Source organism: Rattus norvegicus, chromosome 1 (assembly GCF_021556685.1).
Source record: "Rattus norvegicus strain SHRSP/BbbUtx chromosome 1, alternate assembly SHRSP_T2T, whole genome shotgun sequence".
NCBI lineage: Eukaryota > Metazoa > Chordata > Mammalia > Rodentia > Muridae > Rattus > Rattus norvegicus.
In genome coordinates this window covers 47085235-47098606 of record NC_141534.1, presented here as the reverse complement: position 1 = coordinate 47098606, position 13372 = coordinate 47085235, and the positions used below count along the sequence as shown (strand labels likewise).

Sequence of the window (13372 nt, the reverse complement as noted above, 5' to 3'; positions counted from 1 at the left end):
ATACCTAACTCTGGCAGGTTGCCATGGAGCACATGTCCAACCACAGTCTGAGATGTGAGGCACCAACACATTTCTCAGTTGGCCTACTGTGGAACCAGGACAGCTGTGGGCTGGGAGGAACGTAGGAGGGGCTGTGGTCTGTGAAGTCTTGCTGGGACTGGGATTGGGGGAATGTGGCCGAGCCTGCTGAAGAGCAGGAAGGTAGGAGCCTTTGAACCACATCATCTTACTTAGTCATTGCATTTCTTTCTCTGCCCTTATTTTCATTTTCTGCATCCTTTTCTGATAGGGTCGAGATGGAAAACTGGTATGTCTACTGTGTTTGATGGCCACAGAATACAGCTGAGCCCTGGGCCTGGGAACAAATCTACCTTTCCTGGTGGCATTCACTTGTGCAAGTGAAGCCTCACCGATTCTTAAGATAGAGGGAGTCCAGCGGCTGCTCAGCACCAGCCCCAATCTACATTTTTTTACAGGAAAAAACCCACAAGTGATTATGATTTGGTGATCTGTCATTCACGATGCCAGTCTGATTTTGTGCTAGTTCGCATCAAGCAGGGCGATTAGACCCATAATCTAATCACAACTGTAAAGAGGGACTGTCTCCTCCCCAGTTCCCAAGTCTCTACCCTAAACACACTGTAGAATGACAATCTAAACTAATTGCCAATTAGAGATGGTCATAAGGAGTGTGGGGTGTTGTTGTAAAGCCGGTGTAAACCTCTGATATTATGATAATTGTTTTCAAGGAAAAACGGGATTAGAGGCGAGCCATGAAAACATGAAGGGCATTCAGTGTTTGGCGGCTCAGGGGCCTCGCTAATCTTTAAGTCTCTGAAAGGAATATTGTTAATACTACATGACAGATAAATTATATCTTGAACCTCTAGAAATGCCTGGAGGGAAATAAAAAAAATGCTGTTAGCAGACAGACTTCTTAGGATATTCCCAGGATGCTTCTGGGTTTCCAGAAACCCAGCTATGGGCCTCAGTGAATCACATGCGTCACATTACCAAAACAGTCACATGAGGCGGCCAGCAGTTAGAGGTAGCAAAGTAACAGATGTGTCCGTCTCCTGGTCACCCCACCTGGGAAGTACTACCATCATTTCCTCCTTTTATTTTATTTTATTATTTTTTAAGATTCTTTGTTATTTTGCCAGGGCACCGGAAGACATATGTCACTTTTCCACCTTAACGGGGCATTTTCTGGTTTGTTTGGATTTATGTCGCAAGCTTAATGAGATTTAAATGGAATTTTTGTATGTGAATAATACAGAGGCTTAATGCAAAACTCTCCTCTGCTGTAAGGCTGGTGTGCATTTGCATAAAGGTATTTAAATATGAAAGAAAGATCTTGGAGATTCTATAAATCACCAGGCCTTAGCTACGCTGGAGCAACACAGGGACCAGTCAGCCTAGCCACAAATAAAGTACTTTCTGGACAAGGGCCATGTCTTTACTTTTCTGCCATAGAAAAACAGCCAAGGTGGGCTGGCCCTGAGAGGAGATGGGGAACTAGTTGGCCTCAGCAGCTCCTATGGAATATCTGGGCCCCTGTTGTCACCAAATAAATAGTTACCTCTGAGTTCCAGTTAGAGGCCATGATGAGTTGACAGATTGGCAGGTGGAGAGTACACGGAAGAAAGAGTGAATTATGAACCAGATGTGGCAGGGTCGTCGCTGTCATTATCTTTTTAAATAACAAGTGGTGTCTACTCCTGAGACCCATCTGTATGGACAGGTGAATGGAGGTCACCCCTCTGTTTCTCTTTCTGAGCCTGCCTCTTTCTGCCACCATCATGGGGTTTGGGGGGATTTTCTGAGGTGGCTCTGAGTCAATGTACAGCTCCCCCTAGCCTGATTCTGAGGACTCTGGGATTTCCTGGCATGGCTCTGGCTTTGCAGTCACTGGGGGATGGCTTTTCTTACATTGGGTCACCACACGGTTGTCATCTCCCTTATATTTGACCTCGGAAATGAAAGGCAAACTGTGACCTAGAAGCACTAAGTCAGATGGCTCAGTGGGTAAAGGTGCTTGCTCTTAAGCCTTAGGATCAGAGTGTGATTACTGGGGCCTCTAAATGGGAAACCCAACCCCCAAAAGTTGTTCTGTGACCTCCGAATGCACACCATAGCAATCTCAGGGTGGTACTCACAACCGTACACATACACACTGTAATGAAAGCCTTTTTTTTAAAAAGCCCATTGTAAACCTTTCTTTTATCCTTAAGTGAAGCCTGCTACCCTGTATTGAGTTTGGAGTGACTGAGCTGACCAGATGGGTAAGGGCAAACCTCAGCTAATCTCGGAAAATGTCAGTCTGTTGTACAGCTGACTCTATTTAGGGGACAGGGTGACACCAGGACAGCTTGGTAGAATCTGTGCCCTCTCCTGGTTCTCTGGATAAGGGAGAGGCCTTGATTTTGGTTTTTGTCTTTATGGAGTTCAGTATGGCCCTCAGGGAGCAGTATGATACAGGTCTCCCTGGGAATATGATTTGGAAAGTTAAAAGGAAGGGGCCTATTAGCCACTCTTATAGCTCAACAAATAATCACAATGGGCTGTGGTGCTGGGCTCCAGCTAAGCCTGTGGGATTCTGGAAGAAATGGAGGGATTGTCATATTACAGGCTGCTAGATATCCCACTATACAGGGCCATGGCAAAGTAGAGGGAAAGGGGTCTGAGTATGCGCAAGGCATAGAGTTGGGTCAAGAGCAAAGGGAAAGAAAGCAGCCACCCCGAGATGGTCTCCATGAAAGAGCTCTGTTTGCTCTCTCATCTATACATTTGTACTAGTTTTATTTTTTACTCCTTATCACCTGTGTGCCTTTTGAACCTGAAATGAGGTCCTTACGTGGCCCTCCATCTCTTGCATCTCAGAACTTCAGGCACAGACTACAACGAGAACTCTAGGTGGTGGGTGATCAGTGCGGGTGTAACCTGGTTTGTTTTCACCCTGCCTTCTCTTTGTTTCATCACACCGTATTTCCACTGGCAAGGGTCTCTCCCACCCCCTTTTCTGTTTTTGATGAAAGAAGCCATTTCCAAGAGTCTAGAGAAAGTTTCCTAGCAAGTTGAGGGCCTATAGCAATGGGTAAGGAGGAAGTAGGGAGAGCTGAGAACTTGAAGCGCTGGGTGGGGTTAGGGAAGAGGAGAGCCTGTTACAGAGTGGTCCCTTCAGAGCTGACTTTTTCTGTTGCTACAGGTTATCTCTTCTGTTCAGAGTCAGGTCAAGCAGGGTCTTTAAATGGCTGCTTCTTCAGATTTATAACTGTTTTAATTTAACTCCGAGAGCTCAGAGGGACACTTTGATTTGACTTCAATAGAGTACGGCTTTATTAAAGTCAAGGAAGAAATGGGGTGGGGGGCGAACCTGGTGAAAATATGCCAATGGAAATTCTTATTTGAGAAATGACCAGATATTACATGCCTTTCATTTTAATTTATTTCCTAAGCATTGAATGAAATTTTAGGCCCACCCAAGGAGCAAAATAAGATTAGCCTGCTGAACAATAGGCGACCAGGTTATTTTATTTTTTTAAAAGACAGCAAAATTTGCAGAGATAAAAGTTTAATTATGTCCTAGTTGCTAGCTGAGATCTGGAAATCAATGTGGTTATTTCAATGTAATTCATGGTGGGCTATCAAATGACACAGGGGATCTTTGTACCCCTTCTGTTAAAATATAGCCACCATAAAATAATTAACAATAATGGAGTTGACATTAGATTAATGTCGCTAACCTCAGGTTGGTGGTGGAATTGCTTTTTGAATGAAACAGAAAAAAAAAATTAAGAGCCGACCTCTATGACGAGGAAATAGAAGGAACGTGCCCAGAACACTGAAGACCTCAGATTCTTTGTCCCTGCGTAGAATGAAATGCCCTAGAACCTGCTTAATACAGTCTTTTAGAAGGAGTTTAAATAAAAAAAAACCCTAAGAGATTGATCACTTAAGAAGTTTATGTATATTTTACATACTTTAGACTAGACCCAGAGATTTATCAAACCCTATTGCAGAAGCTGATAGATATCTTTCTCTATTTTAAGGGAATATTGAGAAGGTGGGAGGGAGTAAGAGTTGGATAGGAATGTGGATTCACTTAGTAGCTACCCAGCTGAGCCTAAGTATACTCAAGGATACAGTTGGAGGATTTGCAACAGTCAGTGTATCAGTTACTCTTCTCATGGCTGTCATACAGTAACCTGAGCAAAACATAGAAATGGAAGGATTTTTTCTCTCTCTCACAGGTTCAAAGGGTGTCAGGGTCGTAGGAATGGCTGGGCAGTTGAAATAGCTTATCTGATGCTAGCAAGAACTTTCCTGAGGCTCATTCCCATCTTGGTGAGTCCAGAGGCAAAGCCTGCATTGTAACTCTCAAGGCTTTCTCCCAGTGGCCTTCATCTATCAACTAAGTCTTAGAGGGTCCACAATACCCTACGCCCTGCCACCAACAGTGACAACAGCTGAGGACCAAGTGTTCAAAGACACAAACCTGGGGGAGGCATTTACATCCTTATATTCATTTCGTGACACCAATTTAGTTAGCTGTTGTAAATGACTTGGGTAATTCAAACTTTCTGGTAGCCATCGTGAGTGAGATTCATGAGTCTGAGGAAGAGTGTGCTATCACAAAGGGCAGAGAAGCTTTGTTGGGACCTCCCTGTCTCTGGAGCTTGGGGTGGTACTCAGTGGGTCAGCTGGTCTCCATTTTGAATTTTTAAAGTTCCTTTTTTTCCCTCCCAGTCTTCCTCCTAACTCCTTATCAAACCTTCCTGATGTTTCTACATATTTCCAATTTCAGGTCTGCTTTTTTATTTTTAAATATTTTTTCTTTCATTTCTTTTGGTTTAACATTTTTAAATTACAATATAATTATATTACTTTAATTTTCCTCCCTTTAGCCCCTCCTAAGTACCATCACCTCTCTCCAAATCCATGTCCCACTCAACTCTACTCTGATTATTACACACACACACACAGACACACACACACACACACACACATGCACACATGCACACACACACTCGAGTGCGTGCGTGTGTGTATGTATATATACATGCAGATGTGTATATACAGCCAGCTGAGTCTACTTTTTGTTTTTTTGCGTGTAGATGGTTTCAGGGCTGACAGGAATATTGGTTATTTTCTGCAAACCTCCGATCTGGCTTATGATTCTACATTTTATACTCTGAAATTTATGAAATTGGATTCTTCCATGGTTGTTCTGGAAGTAACTGCTTTAGCTTCAACGCCTAACTGAGAAAATCCCTAGGGTCCCAGATAACATAGTGGATCTTGGTAGAAATTCCTTACTCTGGTTTCTTGGTTTGGATTCCTTCAGGCATTTTTGGTTTTGATAAATGTTTGGATCTGCTTTTTTTTTTTAAAAAATGTGGCATTTATACCCTCGTTAGATGTCATTTGATCAATAAGAGGGGACTGTCATGACACATAAAATCCAAAACAGTAAAACCAAGGCTAGGAGATACCCCAACAGCTGCACCAGGAGTCTGAGAATTGTTGGTCCTTAAATGACTCATATTTTACAAGTAGTTATTGAGAATCATCTCTAATACCAATCACTTTGCGAGGGGATGGGATGTATTTTTTGGAAAAATGTTTAAAATTATAATCTCTTTATTAAAATGTATTCTGATGTGTCCCTCGTTTCATTTATTTATTCTTCCTCCCTCCCTTCTTTCTTGCTTCTTCTATTTATTTAGAAATGTGTAGGTGTGTATGTGTGTGTATGTGAGTGTGTATATGTGTGTATGTATGTGTGAGTGTGTGTGTGTATATGTGTATGACTGTATGTATGTGTGTGTATGTGTATGAGTGTGTATATGCTGTCTGTGTTTGTGCGTGTGTGTAGATATGTGTATATGTGTGTGAGTATGTTTGTGTGAGTGTGTGTGTGTATGTGTATGACTGTATGTATGTGTGTATGTGTATGAGTGTGTATATGCTGTGTGTGTTTGTGCGTGTGTGTATATATGTGTATATGTGTGTGAGTATGTTTGTGTGAGTGTGTGTGTATGTGTATGACTGTATGTATGTGTGTGTATGTGTATGAGTGTGTATATGCTGTGTGTGTTTGTGCGTGTGTGTATATATGTGTATATGTGTGTGAGTATGTTTTTGTGTGTGTGTGTGTGTGTGTGTGTGTGTGTGTGTGTGTGTGAAGGTCAGTCTCCCATTTGATAAAGAACTCCATGATTGACAGGTGAACAGAGGTCTGCTTGACCTTAGAACTTCTTAGGACCCTTCTTCCAGTCTTCTGGGACTTATATTTCCATGCTTGGAGCAGAAGCGCAGAAGGGTAGGGTCCGTGATATTTAGGAAACACGTCTGTAAGGTGCAGTAGGAAGAAGAGTCTCACCAGGGATTTCTTTGGACAAGTTTAGGGGAGCCGAGCTTACTATGTGTTTACTTTCTATCCTCCTCAAATCAGTTTACTTAGGGATTTCTGCAAGCTTGCAAGAAGTAAGGCAGACATATATGAGGCTCTGCAAATTTCATTAAAAGACAGCAATGTCCTTACCCTCCTGTATTCACAGCTGGATGGCGGGTTCTCTTTGGACTGGCACTGCACACTCAGTTTGTCATTTTCCTTCACATGCTTTTCCCAAAAGTGCTTCTGAAGGTGCAGTTGGGACGACCACACGTCATTACAGTGGGCACCGTGGAAACTCCCATCCAGTGGACTTTCTTGCACTGTTTGCATCTGCAGGTTTCTGTCTACGGAAATCTGAGATTTCGCTCCAAGCTACTGGAGCTTCGGTGTGATCTAAGAGGTGTGGGACATTTCATCCTTTCCCTTTGAAAACAGGGGTTGGAAAGTTCAAGTGACACTGAATCCAGAGGCCCTGAGCACCGGCTGTCCTAGGGACTGGAGGGATTGTCTGCATGAGAACTTGAGGGTGGCAGAGTAGAGAGTCCACTATAAATGTCATCTCTATAGCCCTGCTGAATGGTGGTAGAATTTAACCTCTCACTTGTAGTTCTAGAATGCAGAGGGAGCAAAAAGTCTCTCTAGCAGCAACTTTAGAAGTTCACCTCTTGGACCGCCCAGCAGGTCTTCTTTGATAAAAATCAGAAGGACGTCTCCAATGGGGAAATATAAAGAAAAGTGGGTGATGTTCTCATGCCTAGCATAAACACCCCTCAAGCCCAGATTTATCTCTTGGAAACAGAATGGTATTCCTATATGAACCTTTGATTGCCTCCCTGTTTTCCTTATACACATATGTGTAGTTACTTATTTACTGTAAGAAAAGAGACATCTTAATTTTGAAAAAAAAATCACCACTTCTACTAAGGCTTGATCTCTCTGCCTTCTTATGTAAACTTTAAAAAAGAATTCTTTGGTGCATGATGTTTCTCCCACTTGATTTCTCACAAGCTGTCTAAGCTCATTGTAAAACCCTTCATGCCAAGGCTGCAGTCATTCTAAACCAGAGGTGAGACCAAGGGAGTAATCTGAGTTTTATTTAATATTCCTAGTGTCTGTCTCTTAAGCATCCTAGCAGTCTTTGAGATACTCTTCTTTGATTCAAAGGAGCATACTTTAAATAAAATAATAACAAACACCCTCACACATATAGATAGATGTATATTCATGTACACATATAGACACACACATATAGATTGATATACACATATAGATACATACATGAATAGATACACACAGAGACACACATATAGATAGATGCATATGCACATACTCCTATAGGTAGATAGATACACACACATATATACACATGTGTATACATAGAGATAGGTACACATATATAAACATATAGATACACATATATAGGCACTTACATATGCACGTATAGACAGATACACAGAAACACACACACACACACACACACACACACACACACACGCATGTATCAAGCCCATTGCTCGTTTTGAAAATGTCCTAAAGCAATACATCATTGGAGCAACTTATTAAGTGTAAGTATCGGTTCCATTTTGGGCATTCTATTCCATGTATGAGATTCCAGTTTGAGATGTCATTCTTATAGCTGATTTTATTTAATTTTTACATGTGTAGGGCATGCATGCATGTGACTCTATGTATTCACATGTTTATGGACTCACATATGTCAGTATATGAATGTATACATACAAATATGTGTAGAGGCTGGAGGTCAATCTTGGGACCCTTCCTCCACTGGCCTCTACCTTCTATATGGAGGCAGGGCCTCTCAGCTAAACTAGAAACTGGAGTTTTGGCCAACCAGCTTGCTCCATCGATCCCTTGTTCCTGCCCCCGTGCACTACCAGTGGGCATGCCTACCTTGGTTCTTCATGGTTGCTAAGGGTCTAGGCTACAGCGATCACACTAAGTGGGACAATCACCTTAGAGGATGAGCCATCTCCAGTCCCCTGAAATGGCATTCTTCATTTGCAAGTTCTCTTAGTGACAGAGTGTTCCCCTCTCTGTCTCTGGCTCCCCTATTACAAGACAAAGCTATAAATCTCCATATTTGCTTAATAACTTAAAGATATGAGACCATTAAACCCTGCATTGAGTCTTCATATGGCTCTGCCCCTTACTACTTTTTGCTCCATAAGGAACATAAAGACTCTGTCGTTACCTTTTTTATTTGAGAGATCTGTCACAGGGCTGTCATATTCCAGCCTTGCATTTTGCCAAACTTCCTTTAAAAATATTTTAACCAGATGAATATTTAATGTGTGTGTGTGTGTGTGTGTGTGTGTGTGTGTGTGTGTATGAGGGGGAGGGGAAGGAGAGAGAGGGAGAGAGAGAGAGAAAGAGAGAGAGAGAGAGAGAGAGAGAGAGAGAGAGAGAGGGAGGGAGAGATTCTAAGCCAATGGTTCTCAACCTCCTTAATCCTGCAACCCTTTTACACAGATCCTCATGCTGTGGTGACCCCCCCACCCCAACCATAAAATTACTCTTGCTACTACTTTGTAACTGTAATTTTGCTACGACTGTGAATCATAATGCAAATATCTGATATGTAGGATGTCTGATATGTGACTCCATGAAAGGGTCAAACAACCCCCAAAGGGGTCTCAACCTACAGGTTGAGAACCATTAGATCTAAGCCATCCTTCAATGTGAAATTTTGTTCCCATGATTCTGATGCTGCGGCTATCCATTTTATACAATGACTGAATAGCTCTAAGAAGCTAAGGTAGTCATCCTTTCCTTTCTATGTGTTCCCAGGCTTTGCTCTTGGGAGGCACCTGAAAACCACAGATGACACAAGCGAAGGTGTCACTTACAATAACACTCACTGTCTACGTCCTTGCTCTTGTTACCTGAGAGAGTTGATTGTTTCCAGGTGAATCTTGACCACTAGTTATAACTTCCCCACGTGAGCTGTAATTGAGTACCTGGAACCACCTCTGCCACCGCTGGGTCCTGCGAGCGAGCGATCAGAGCTCCCAGGCTTTTGCCGGCCCACCCATGCTACGCTTCGGTGAGACTTTCAAAGGGAGGACGTTCTGAAATGATTTTCTAAGATAGCGCCTCATTGGTCAGTGTTTGGTTTTGTACCCCAGGACAAGGAGAAGACCCAGGAGCGGATTTACTAGAGGGAGGTAACAGGTTGGTCTTGGACCCTGGAAAATGTGACTTAGGTGCATATTTTACATACCAAAGCAGAGCTGGCCTCCAGCTTCTCCCAGCATCCTTCAGTGGCATACTTCCCTATACAATCCAGACAATATAGTCTCCCTCTCCCTCTCCCCCTCCCTCTACCTCCTTCCCCATGGCAACTTCCCTAGCTTGGGGCCAATGAACTCACCCACCTGAGAGCAGCTGCCAATAAGCCTGCTTTCAGTATAATCTAACCTGGATTAAATTGGCTCTCATTCAGGTAGAACAGGGTGACACGAATAAACTTATTGAAGTGTTCCAAACGGGTGTGGGGTGGGGAGGGGAGGGGATCGAGTCCTCGGGTGAGTTAGAATCTCAGTCTCGGCTCACTTGTTGCTAAATTTAAACTCTTGAGTAAAACTCAGATTTAGAATATTTATTGGCATCGAGCAGAGGAACCCTATATGACTGTGACTCATGAACGTTTCTCTTTTGCTGGGATTGGAGGAAAAGGACTTAGTCAACCATCAAACTCACTGGCTTCACAATAGGCCTTCTCTCTTACTCCCCTCACCCTCGGGTGCAGGTCAGATGGTTTTCCTAGAAGTTATTCTCAAGAGTTTGCTCAGAAATCCAGGTTCCCTTTAACATCTCTTGCTGCCAATCTAAGCACCAGGCCCTTGGGAATGCTGAAGGACCGAGCTGGTGTGGGAAGCCTGTGGCTGTTTTCTGGCTCGGTCTAGAAAAATAATTGTGTTGGTGGAGGCTCAGCCTATGTTCAAGAGAGACTGGGAGCTATGGTCTTCCTGTGCGCTCCTCCAGAACTGCTAATGGTGAGAGCTCGCATCATCTCTGAGGGGAGTCAGGCAACGTTTTCAGAATAAAGACGTTATGAGCCTGTTTCCATTTTAAACAGGAAACAAGGAAATTTAGCTCGAAGTGAGGAAGTTTGGGGTTTGCTTGGGAAAGAAAGTCTTTGGGAGTTGGCGCCTCTGAGTTCTGACTCTTGTCTTTGTGTTTCCACCCATGTAATTTTAGGTAAGTTTATAAAATGGGAGGGGAGGGGGGAACCCATCAATATTCAGTTAACAGAATCAGCAAGAGAATTAAATGAGTAAATGTTTGGACATGGTTTATTTGCTCTCAGTGTACCTTAATAATCATTGCATTATTATTATTAAAGATCACTCCCTAACTCGGTGATTCTGCAGAGATTCATAAAGCAATATATTCCAGCCTGATTATTTAGCAAGGTCATTGGAGGTAATCACGGGGTAGAGTAACACCCACAGTGTGCTGAGTCCATGCTCTCTGCATCTGTACACCTAGAAAGCCATGCATGCTGAGCTGCTACAAACCTAGGCTCAGGGGGAAGAAGGGGAGGGGGAGGGGGAGGGGAGGGGAGGGGGAGGAGGAGGAGAGAGAGAGATACCACTTCCATGGAGTGGCCTTGGAGAGCACAAAGACTTGACTAACTGGAGTTTCTGAGGAAGAACTCCCAAAAGTAAGTTTCTTCTCTCCCTCTAGGCTCTCTTCTGATAGAAGGCCCCAAGAACATGTCAACAGAGACATTCAAAGAAGTTGAAGGTCAGCAGGGCCGAGGTTATGCCATTTTCACGGCTGAGGTACTGGCATTTTGGTGTACCACACTCACATCAACAACATGTTTGCTCAGTAGATGATCCACAATCTCTGGTCAACGGAGGAACTCAAAACAGTTGTGTATTGGGATGGTTTAGGCTGTGCGTGATAACAAACAGCTCCTGTTCTCAATGGCTTACATGGGATGGAGTTGTTTCTTGTCCTTGCCGCATGGCCTGCAAGGTAGTCTGGGGTCTCTCTCGGCTTGCCTTTCCCCCACAGGACCCAGGCTGGAAGGCGGAAATGGAAAGAAATGCAGACAATGAAAGGGTCCGGCATGAAGAGGATTGCTTCAAGAACACATTGGCCTGAGCTGGTCATTTTCCTGCTGCCTCAGATTCCCAAGCAAGCAAGCCAGGAAGTAAGATAGTTCAGTGTTTAGAAGGTGCAGAGAGCTGAGAAGGGGAAGGGGGAGGGGAAGAAGGGGTGGAGCTGCCACAGAGAAACTTGTCTCCACACAGCTCAGTGAGGATGGAGTCCTGGCTGCCACAAGTTGGCCTGTCAGCAGATTTGTCTCTTCATTGTCTCAATGAGCATCTTTCAAACATCAGCCTCTAAATAGAAATTTCTGAAGTTCATGAAATGGGGTAAACAGACTGATTATTGATGATGACTTGTCCCTTTGGCTACTAGCCAAATTCTTCTAAAAATCATGTTTCTATTTTGTCTGATTATTTTTCTCTAGAGTTTCCCCAGAAGTATTAACAGATTTGGGCAGATATCTGAGTAGATTTTTTTCTTTTGATTTTGAAAGCAAATGAGTAGACATTTTGCTGTAGGACATGGTTGTTTTCTGATCGGGTGGAGGCTAGTCTGAATTTTTATTTGTGTCTTTGATGCCTGTCTGTCTGACTGACTGTACCTTGCTTGGAATGATCTCTTCATGTTGGTTATTGTAAGCATGGAGAGATGAATGAATAAAAACAATCAAGTCAACACTGGCTTTATAATGCCTGCTTCAGTTTATCTCCCAAGTGTTTTTGAGGAATATACAAATTCAATTTGACACTATTTTGATTTAAGAAACAAAGTAAGACTATAGCATTTTGATATCAAATAGTAAGACCATAATTATCATGTATTTGTTTGGATGAGCATAATATCCAGAGAATTAGGTAAAGATTGGGCTACATCTTTACCTGGAGTGTTATCATCTAACGTCTGTATATGCCTGTAGGCACATGTCAATGTTAGGTCCTAATTGTGTTCTATTTATCACATAAGTTTCTTACTTAGAAACGCTCTTGAGAGTATCTGTCGATGGGATTCAATTTTACTAATTATTTGAAGTGTTCTTTCTGAAAGGAGTACATTTCTGAAAGAGGGAGAGGAAGTTGTCATAGGAGCTTAGTTCTGAGAATTATGTCTCAAAATCAGGATCCTTATATGTGGATTAGTGGGGAATTCATTTAGTATTCAGGTTGTGAGGCAGGTTTAATACTTGAAGAGTACTCCACTCAGCCCTTGTCTTTGTTTCAATTGTAGTTCAGTTTCTCACTAATTTTTAGAAGTTGGTTCTTCTTCTTCCTCCTCTTCCTCTCCCTCCTTCTCCTCCTCTTCTTCTTTTTCTTCTTTCCTCTCCTCCTCCCTCTCCTTCTCTCCATCTCCCTTCTCTCTTCTTCTACTCTTTCCTCTTCCTTCTTCCTTGTCTTCTTTCTCATCCCTTCCTTCTCTCCTCCTCTCTCTTCCCTCTACTCCTTTGTCTTCCTCCCCTTCCTCCTTCCCTTTCTTCTCTTTTCCTCCTTCTCAATATTATTATGTGCCTTGAACATTTCATAAGCTTCCTTCTTTACTTCATGTGAAAGGTTCCTTCAAAATGTAATCATGCAGGGGCTGAGGATTTAGCTCAGTGGTAGAGCGCTTACCTAGGAAGTGCAAGGCCCTGGGTTCGGTCCCCAGCTCTGAAAAAAGGAACCAAAAAAAAAAATGTAATCATGCAGCCCTACATAGGATACCTATATCAATCTCACTCCCATAAAGCTTCCAAAAAGAGACCATTGGGGCAGGAAGAAGGGACGGAACAAATGTTAGAGCCAGAGGATGTAGAGGAATGCCATGGACAGCCATCTTCTAGGCACGGCACATCCACTGCACTCATGAGCTCACAGCTGTTATGGTGATCTACACAGGATCTACCAAGAAGATCAC

The 13372-nt window shown here is 43.0% G+C and overlaps 1 long non-coding RNA gene across 2 annotated transcripts in view; it reads left to right on the top strand.

Annotated features, from left to right (window-relative positions):
- The window catches only part of LOC102548198 (uncharacterized), a 45471-nt gene extending 33307 nt beyond the window's left edge, over positions 1-12164 (top strand). The window contains exons 4-5 of one of the 2 annotated variants that reach the window (XR_015645309.1): positions 11111-11208; positions 11447-12164. This is a non-coding gene — a long non-coding RNA (uncharacterized LOC102548198). Of the gene's footprint in view, positions 1-289; positions 925-11110; positions 11209-11446 lie in introns of those variants that run through there. The other variant, XR_015645320.1, reaches the window with a different exon arrangement.
- Positions 12165-13372: the final 1208 nt, after the last annotated feature.